This window comes from Oncorhynchus masou, chromosome 1 (assembly GCF_036934945.1).
Source record: "Oncorhynchus masou masou isolate Uvic2021 chromosome 1, UVic_Omas_1.1, whole genome shotgun sequence".
In the NCBI taxonomy this organism is placed as follows: Eukaryota; Metazoa; Chordata; class Actinopteri; order Salmoniformes; family Salmonidae; genus Oncorhynchus; species Oncorhynchus masou.
The window spans coordinates 31,215,188-31,224,777 of record NC_088212.1 but is presented as its reverse complement, the minus strand read 5'-3'; the positions used below and the strand labels follow the sequence as shown (position 1 = coordinate 31,224,777).

Here is a 9,590-nt window from a genome sequence, read left to right as displayed (position 1 = left end):
ACGCCACAGAATGTTTTTGTGCTGGTCAAGGGCAATATCTGTTCCTGGTTCTACATTTTTTGAATGGGGTATGCTTATTTAAGATGGTGAGGAAGGCACTTAAAGAATAACCAGGCATTCTCTACTGACGGGATGAGGTCAATATCCTTCCAGGATACCCGAGGCAGGTTGATTAGAAAGGCCTGCTCGCTGAAGTGTTTTAGGGAGTGTTTGACAGCGATGAGTGGTAGTCGTTTGACCGCAGACCCATTACGGATGTAGGCAATGAGGTAGTGATCGCTGAGATCTTGGTGGAAGACAGCAGAGGTGTATTTGGAAGGCAAGTTGGTTAAGATGATATCTATGAGGGTGGGATTTCGGGTTGTACCTGGTGGGTTCATTGATCATGTGTGAGATTGATGGCATCTAGCTTAGAATGTAGGATGGCCGGGGTGTTAAGCATGTCCCAGTTTAGGTCACCTAGCAGCACGAGCTCTGTAGATAGAAGATTTAACAAATTTAAATGTAATACTCGAATGCTGTTTTATGCCGTTTTTATGTGTATAAACGATGTAAATGAAAATGAGATGTTTTTAAAGGAAATTGATAAATATAAACTTTTCCAAAAGAAAAAAACATGTAATTTCTATACAACTTTGACCCTGGGGGGGACAACATTCCATCTTGGGAGGAGGGAACAATCCCCAGGAAATCATTAGAAAATGTTTCCATGGAAATCTCCTCCAGGATCTCACAACAGCATATCTTCTGAATCTGTCCCACACACTTTTAATGGTGGACTATCAAAGCTGTGTAGTCTCCATCTCATTTTCACATTTTTAGACACTACTGAGCTCAACATGGTGAGACATACCATCACATTCAATGGCTTCCAGCTCAGATCTCCCCCTCTTTGGATTCAGTCCTACCAGTGTGGTGAAAAATTCTGCCATTTTGTCCTCGGTGATATGTTCCGCTGAGGCAAAAAGAGAGTTGACGTATTATTAGAATGAAATACCAGCACTGCCTCAGAACAAGGGAACATATAGACATAAGGCTAACAAATTGTAGATACTGACACTACCCTGCATAAAAATGTACAGGCACAGCAAACAGGCTTGTGGAGACTAAGAAAATGCAGATTTACAGGCAGCTAGCCTAGCATATCTCTGTCCTGGAAGAGTTCCAGCAGCTCGTCCCTGTTCACTACATGCTCTCTCATCACCCAGGACCTGGAAAGTGTGAAGCAACTACTTCCTGGAGATGCCAAATGCTGGCTGTTTGTTGACGTACACCTTAATAAACTCATTCAGGTCTATGTCGGTCACATATTTCACAGTCTCAGCATACCTGCTGAACTTTACTTTGTTCTGCATGTCCTCCAGCTGGAGAGAGTCATGATCAACAAACATTATTTCTATACTGAACCTAACTCGTTGTTATAACTCATTATAACTTAAAACAAAGTATAACAAAATGAGCAACAAAAACAGAAAATTCTCAAAGTAATAAATTAATCAATCGTTTCCCACATTAGCCTAGTCATCAGATTTGTCCTCATTAAGGACTTTGTACCTCTTGCTCAATGGGGAGGAAGCCCAGAGCCCTCATGATAAAGGGGACCTTTGCTAGTGGGATTGGGGTGGACACCTGTCAGATCTCCATGGAGTCAATGCCTTGTTTACACAGCTGACAGTAATAGAAAAAGTCCTCCATTTCCTAAAGGGAAAAATGTAAGTGTCAGAACAAAAGCACAAGTATTGTACAGACATAACTGATGTACCCACTATACAATTCTGAATATTGATGGTTACATGGTAAAGATGTCATTTTGACCTACTCTAAAAAGAGTTCTGTTTCTAATGCACTAAACACACAAGAGACAACGATTCAGTATTCACATGTTCAACAGGAAAACTCAACGCTCTACTCACTTTAAACTAATCTCCCATGAGAGGACTTCAGTCAGACCCCCAGCAGGGAAGACATATAGAATGTCATTGGAGCAGGCCATAGCAGATACCCCTGTTGGGTGGCAAATCAGAGCAGAGAACTTGGGGGTTCCCATCAATGGGCAGAATCTCGAGATCCACCTTGAAAAAGATGACATTATGACAAGTGACAATGAAACCAGTATCTCTTTATTAGGCAAGAAATACACAAGTCTGGCCGCTAAAATAAAGACTTTCATACATATTTGGTCTGACTGAGGAGGTAGTTTGATACGATTGGGCGTGAATCAACACTTACCTTGTCTTTTGTGATGTATGCCGTTTAATGAGCTAGGGTCATGATTCTTCATTTGTGGCCTCCGTACTACACCCCAGTGACACAGAGATGCCGTGAAATAAGAGGACTAATCATATTTTTACAAACTGTTATTTGGGTGCTGACCTGCACATCTTGGTGATGCTGTTGAAAAGCTTCACTTTGTAGAGGACATAGGTGGTGAGCAGGAAATCCTGTGGTGAGGGGTGTGCACCAAGCCATATAGGTGGGCCCGACGCTCTGCTCAATGTGCTCAGCATCATCAGCTCATTCTCATTGCTATTCTCCAGGTCATTCTCCACCTAATGAATTACCACACATCAAGGCAAAGTTATCCAACGTGATTCAGCATGCCTAGTGGTTCAGCAAGTAAAGAACCACTGCATGTAAGTAAACCAGAGCCCTACTAAATATGAGGGTCTGGTCCATGCCCAGGGAGAATAGTCTGGGTTGGGTGCTGTCCAGGTACACCCCAAATAGGAAGTCCCTGATGGGCTTATAGTGGGAGTGATGCCTCACTGGGTACTTCCAGCACTGCACGCTCCTACCAGTGTACAAGCCAAACACCATCACCACTTTTCCAGCATCCTGACAGTAGCAACAAAACACAAGGGAAACGTGCAATTTGTTAGCTTCAGTTTGATTATAATGCTTCAAGGTAGAGGGCTCAAACCTGTTACTTTCCAATCCCAATGCCAGAACCACAGTGTCTGCTCACTGCTGTGGCCAGGTAGAGGGAGTCTGGAGAGAAGGTAATGTGAGTGGCTGTAGTTGAGTCGCTCCTCTGCCTCACTCTGCAATGCGCAAGCATCCAGTACATGGACAGCTCCACTTGCAAATCCAACTGCCAAGTATAATCCTGTTCACTGACACACAGGATAGCCTGGTCAAAGCTGAGCCAACTCAAACAGAGAATATGTTGTTTTTAAGGAGAGTTCTCTGTATACCACAAATCAAATGTGAGAATATCAATGTGAGATCTTTCTACATATGCATATAGTTTTACTTATAGGAAATTAAACTGACAAAAGCCTCTGGCCTGCTGGGTCACCTTGGGGGGTCATAGGCGATGCACTGAATCTGCCTCTCCTTATCAAAGACCCTGCTGCAGATGGACACCTTGCGCTCATAGTCCCACGCCTTCAGGGTGCCACTGTGGCTGCCCAAGGCAACAACTGATCCTTCTCATGGGCACTTAGGGTGACATGCCACAGCATGCAGTGCCTCGCAATGCTTTCGCAGCAGCGGCTCCGTCACACTGCCCTGTGCTTTCACATGTATCACCCTCGAGCTGACTGTAGACAGGACAAAATTCCTACAGACAAGAGAGGGATTAAAAGGGAGAAGTAGGACAAAGCAGATATGTTTCACATACACTGGGGCACCAGCTGGCATCACACTGATTCTCACCGGATAAAAAACATCTTGGCTTACTTACAAGCCCTTAACCAACAATGCAGTTTTAAGAAAAATAATAGTTATGAAAAATATTTACTAAATAAACTAAAGTAAAAAATAAAAGAACAACAATAAAATAACATTTGGAAATTGCTCCCAAGGACAACCCAGACTTATCGGTCTGCAATTTATTTTCTGAGGTCTTGGCCGATTTCTTTTGATTTTCCCATGATGTCAAGCTAAGAGGCACTGAGTTTGAAGGTAGGCCTTGAAATACCTCCACAGGTACACATCCAATTGACTCAAATGATGTCAATTAGCCTATCAGAAGGTTCTAAAGCCATGACATCATTTTCTGGAATTTTCCAAGCTGTTTAAAGGCACAGTCAACTTAGTGTATGTAAACTTATGACCCACTGGAATTGTGATACAGTGAATTATAAGTGAAATAATCTGTCTGTAAACAATTGTAGGAAAAATGACTTGTGTCATGCACAAAGTAGATGTCCTAACCGACTTTCCAAAACTATAGTTTGTTAACAACAAATTTGTGGAGTGGTTGAAAAACTAGTTTTAATTACTCCAACCTAAGTGTATGTAAACTTCCGACTTCAACTGTATACTCCGTCTGTCACCAGGCCTCGACGAGTCTCCCCCTGGTGGCTGACCTGCTGTACGCCACAGGGGGTACAGGTTAGTTGAGGTAATTATATAGTTGAAATCGGAAGTTTACATACACCTTAGCCAAATACATTTAAACCCAGTTCTTCACAATTCCTGACATTTAATCCTAAAAAAAATCCCTGTCTTAGGCCAGTTAGGATCACCACTTTATTTTAAGAATGTGAAATGTCAGGATAATAGTAGAGTGATTTATTTCAGCTTTTATTTCTTTCATCACATTCCCAGTGGGTCAGAGGTTTACATACACTCAATTAGTACGCGGTATGGGTGGGTCATGGTGCCGACCGTGAAAATCCCTGGTCAGCGAAGCGTCCAAGATGTCCACTGCAGGAACCCAGCACCGCTCCTCTGGGCTGTACCCCTCCCAGTCAATGAGGTACTGGAGACGCCCCGCCCGACGCCTCGAATCCAGGACTTCATGGACCGTGTACACCGGACCTCCATCGATGTCCAGAGGAGGCGGGGCGTCACTGGGTCCAGCCTCAGCGAAGGGACCAGGCACCACTGGCCTGGTGAAAAGTCGGTTAATGCGGTAATCAGCAGGAAGTTGCAAACAGTATGTTACCTCATTAACCCTCTTGACTTTAATAGGCCCCACAAACCGCGGGCTCAGCTTCCAGCAGGGCAGGCGGAGGCACAGGTTCCGGGTGGAGAGCCAGACCCGGTCTCCTGGAGAGAAGACAGGCACCTGACTGCGGTGGTGGTCGGCCTGTTCCTTGTGCCGATGCACAGCCTGCTGGAGACGAGGGTTGCACAGCGTTCCAGGTCTCCTCAGCGTGCCGAAACCCCTCGTCCATCGCAGGAGCTTCATTCAGGCTCGGATGCCAAGGTGCCAGGGCCGGCTGATAACCCAACACGCACGGGAAAGGGGTGAGGTTTGTGGAGGAGTGGCGGAGGGAATTCTGCACGTACTCAGCCCTGGTAGAAAATCCGCCCACTCCCCCGGCCGGTCCTGACAGTAATATCTCAGGAACCTGCCCGCTTCCTGATTGACCCTCTCCACCTGCCCATTAACTTGAGGACAGTGAGACTGAGCGTGACCCCCGGGTGTTCCATGAACGCTTTCCATACGTGTGAGGTGAACTGAGGGCCACGATCTGACACAATGTCCTCCGGGATCCCGTAGTGCCAGAAGATGTGCGTTAAAAGAGCCTTCACAGTTTGCATGGCCGACAGGAGCCCAGGCAGAAGAAAGAAGGCAACATGCTTTGGAAAGCTGGTCCACAATGACGAGAATGGTGATGTTCCTCTCGGAGGGGGGAAGGTCAGTGACCAAATCCATTGAGAGGTGAGACCAGGGTCGTTGTGGAACCGGCAGGAGAAGGATCTTTCCATAAGGAAAATGTCTGGGTGTCTTTGACTGGGCACAGATGGAGCAGGAAGAGAAGTAAACCCGGGCGTCCATAGCCAAGGTGGACCACCAGTACTTCTCAGTCAGGTATGTGTGCGCCGTGTGTGTCCAGGCAAGGAGGCGGTCCCGCACACCCATGGGCACTTAAGCGCGGTTCTCCAGGCACTGTGCAGGTGCAGGTCCCGTGCACAGGGCCTACCATATGTTGGCGTCCACGTCCTACACCACTGGCGCAATGATACAGGACGGAGGGATGATGGGGGTCTCCTCTCCCTCTCCTATGCGTCATTGAGGCAAGATAGGGCATCGACCTTCATGTTCTTCGAGCCTATAAGAAAGCGTGAATTGGAACCTTGCGAAGAATAGAGCCCACCTGGCCTGTCTGGGATTTAGCCTCTTCTCTGCCCTGATGTACTCCAGGTTGCAGTGGTCCGTCCACACCAGGAAAGGGTATTTGGACCGCTCCAGCCAGTGCCTCCAAGCTTTCAAAACCTTCTTGACCACTAAGAGTTCCCGGTCCCCTACGTCGTACTTCCTCTGGGCGGGGCTCAGCTGCTTGGATTAAAATGCGCAGGGCCACAGCTTTGGAGGGGTTCCGGTGTGCTGAGACAGCGCTGCCCCGACTCCTACTTTGGAGGCATCCACCTCAACGATGAAGGGATGTGAGGGGTCGGAATGTGCCAGCACGGGAGTAGTGGTGAAGCGTACCTTCAGTGTCTTGAATGCCCTCTCCGCCTCTGCTGTCAAACAAAGCCGCTGGGGACCTCCTCTCAGCAGGGAGGTAAAGAAGCGCGACCACCATGCTGAAGCTTCGGATGAACCTCCGGAAATCATTGGCGAACCCCAGGAATCGCTGGACTGCTTTCACGGAGTTGGGGATGGGCCATGACCTGACTGCGCTAACCAAATCAAATCAAATGTATTTATATAGCCCTTCGTACATTAGCTGATATCTCAAAGTGCTGTACAGAAACCCAGCCTAAAACCCCAAACAGCAAGCAATGCAGGTGTAGAAGCACGGTGGCTAGGAATAACTCCCTAGAAAGGCCAAAACCTAGGAAGAAACCTAGAGAGGAACCAGGCTATGAGGGGTGGCCAGTCCTCTTCTGGCTGTGTACGGGTGGAGATTATAACAGAACATGGCCAAGATGTTCAAATTTTCATAAATGACCAGTATGGTCAAATAATAATAATCACAGTCGTTGTCGAGGGTGCAGCAAGTCAGCACATCAGGAGTAAATGTCAGTTGGCTTTTCATAGCCGATCATTAAGAGTATCTCTACCACTCCTAATGTCTCTAGAGAGTTGAAAACAGCAGGTCTGGGACAGGTAGCACGTCCGGTGAACAGGTCAGGATTCCATAGCCGCAGGCAGAACAGTTGAAACTGGAGCAGCAGCACAGCCAGGTGGACTGGGGACAGCAAGGAGTCATCATGCCAGGTAGTCCTGAGGCATGGTCCTAGGGCTCAGGTCCTCAGAGAGAAAGAAAGGCTTCCGGGTTGGATGTGCGCTGTGTTAGGAAGGAGTGCGGCTGGTTGGGTTGTGTATCGAAGGACGCATGACTTTCAACCTTCGTCTCTCCCGAGCCCGTATGGGAGTTGTAGCGATGAGACAAGATAGTAGCTACTACAACAATTGGATACCACGAAATTGGGGAGAAAAAGTGGTAAAAAAATACATAAAATAATAATAATAATAATTGTCATTGAGGTGTCTGGGTAGACTTGAGAGAGTCGGAATTCCAATGCATTTTAGACTGATCATCTCTCTTAGTACGCACTCTGTCCACTGACAGTCAAGCCTTTCAACCTGCTCTTTACCATTCTCCTCTTCTCTCTGATGCAAATCTTCTCCATCCTTGTCTGACTGCTGCTTTGCTTCAGTGCTAGTTGCAGCCTGCTGCTCCTCTGGAGGGCTTGGCAAGGGGTCATTACTCTCGGTTCCAATGCCTGACATGACTCAAGTATTCACAGGCCAAAAGTGTTTTCAGACAAATACCATCTGAAATAGATGGGTACCGTGAGGACAGTAGCTATCAACAACAAACAGATTCAATGCTTAGCTGTCATTTTGTAATGAAAAATATACAGTGCATTCGGAAAGTATTCAGAACCCTTCCCTTTTTCCACATTTTGTGACATTACAGCCTTATTGTAAAATGTATTAAATACAGTGCCTTGCGAAAGTATTCGGCCACCTTGAACTTTGCGACCTTTTGCCACATTTCAGGCTTCAAACATAAAGATATAAAACTGTATTTTTTTGTGAAGAATCAACAACAAGTGGGACACAATCATGAAGTGGAACGACATTTATTGGATATTTCAAACTTTTTTAACAAAGCAAAAACTGACAAATTGGGCGTGCAAAATTATTCAGCCACCTTAAGTTAATACTTTGTAGCGCCACCTTTTTCTGCGATTACAGCTGTAAGTCGCTTGGGGTATGTCGCTATCAGTTTTGCACATCGAGAGACTGACATTTTTTCCCATTCCTCCTTGCAAAACAGCTCGAGCTCAGTGAGGTTGGATGGAGAGCATTTGTGAACAGCAGTTTTCAGTTCTTTCCACAGATTCTCGATTGGATTCAGGTCTGGACTTTGACTTGGCCATTCTAACACCTGGATATGTTTATTTTTGAACCATTCCATTGTAGATTTTGCTTTATGTTTTGGATCATTGTCTTGTTGGAAGAGAAATCTCCGTCCCAGTCTCAGGTCTTTTGCAGACTCCATCAGGTTTTCTTCCAGAATGGTCCTGTATTTGGCTCCATCCATCTTCCCATCAATTTTAACCATCTTCCCTGTCCCTGCTGAAGAAAAGCAGGTCCAAACCATGATGCTGCCACCACCGTGTTTGTCAGTGGGTATAGGGTGTGTTCAGGGTGATGAGCTGTGTTGCTTTTACGCCAAACATAACGTTTTGCATTGTTGCCAAAAAGTTCAATTTTGGTTTCATCTGACCAGAGCACCTTCTTCCACAAGTTTGGTGTGTCTCCCAGGTGGCTTGTGGCAAACTTTAAACAACACTTTTTATGGATATCTTTAAGAAATGGCTTTCTACTTGCCACTCTTCCATAAAGGCCAGATTTGTGCAATATACGACTGATTGTTGTCCTATGGACAGAGTCTCCCACCTCAGCTGTAGATCTCTGCAGTTCATCCAGAGTGATCATGGGCCTCTTGGCTGCATCTCTGATCAGTCTTCTCCTTGTATGAGCTGAAAGTTTAGAGGGACGGCCAGGTTTTGGTAGATTTGCAGTGGTCTGATACTCCTTCCATTTCAATATTATCGCTTGCACAGTGCTCCTTGGGATGTTTAAAGCTTGGGAAATCTTTTTGTATCCAAATCCGGCTTTAAACTTCTTCACAACAGTATCTCGGACCTGCCTGGTGTGTTCCTTGTTCTTCATGATGTTCTCTGCGCTTTTAACGGACCTCTGAGACTATCACAGTGCAGGTGCATTTATACGGAGACTTGATTACACACAGGTGGATTGTATTTATCATCATTAGTCATTTAGGTCAACATTGGATCATTCAGAGATCCTCACTGAACTTCTGGAGAGAGTTTGCTGCACTGAAAGTAAAGGGGCTGAATAATTTTGCACGCCCAATTTTTCAGTTTTTGATTTGTTAAAAAAGTATCCAATAAAAATATCCAATAAATGTCATTCCACTTCATGATTGTGTCCCACTTGTTGTTGATTCTTCACAAATAAATACAGTTTTATATCTTTATGTTTGAAGCCTGAAATGTGGCAAAAGGTCGCAAAGTTCAAGGGGGCCGAATACTTTCGCAAGGCACTGTATTTTTTCCCCCTCATCAATCTACACACAATAGCCCATAGAGACAAAGTGAAAACAAGTTTTTAGAAATGCTAGCAAATGTATGAAAAATAAATTAAGCAT

General features: G+C 45.6%; 1 pseudogene; it reads right to left on the bottom strand.

The window, feature by feature from the left end:
• Positions 1-455: 455 nt before the first annotated feature.
• LOC135508326 (cilia- and flagella-associated protein 251-like) lies at positions 456-3,671 on the bottom strand (annotated as a pseudogene).
• Positions 3,672-9,590: the final 5,919 nt, after the last annotated feature.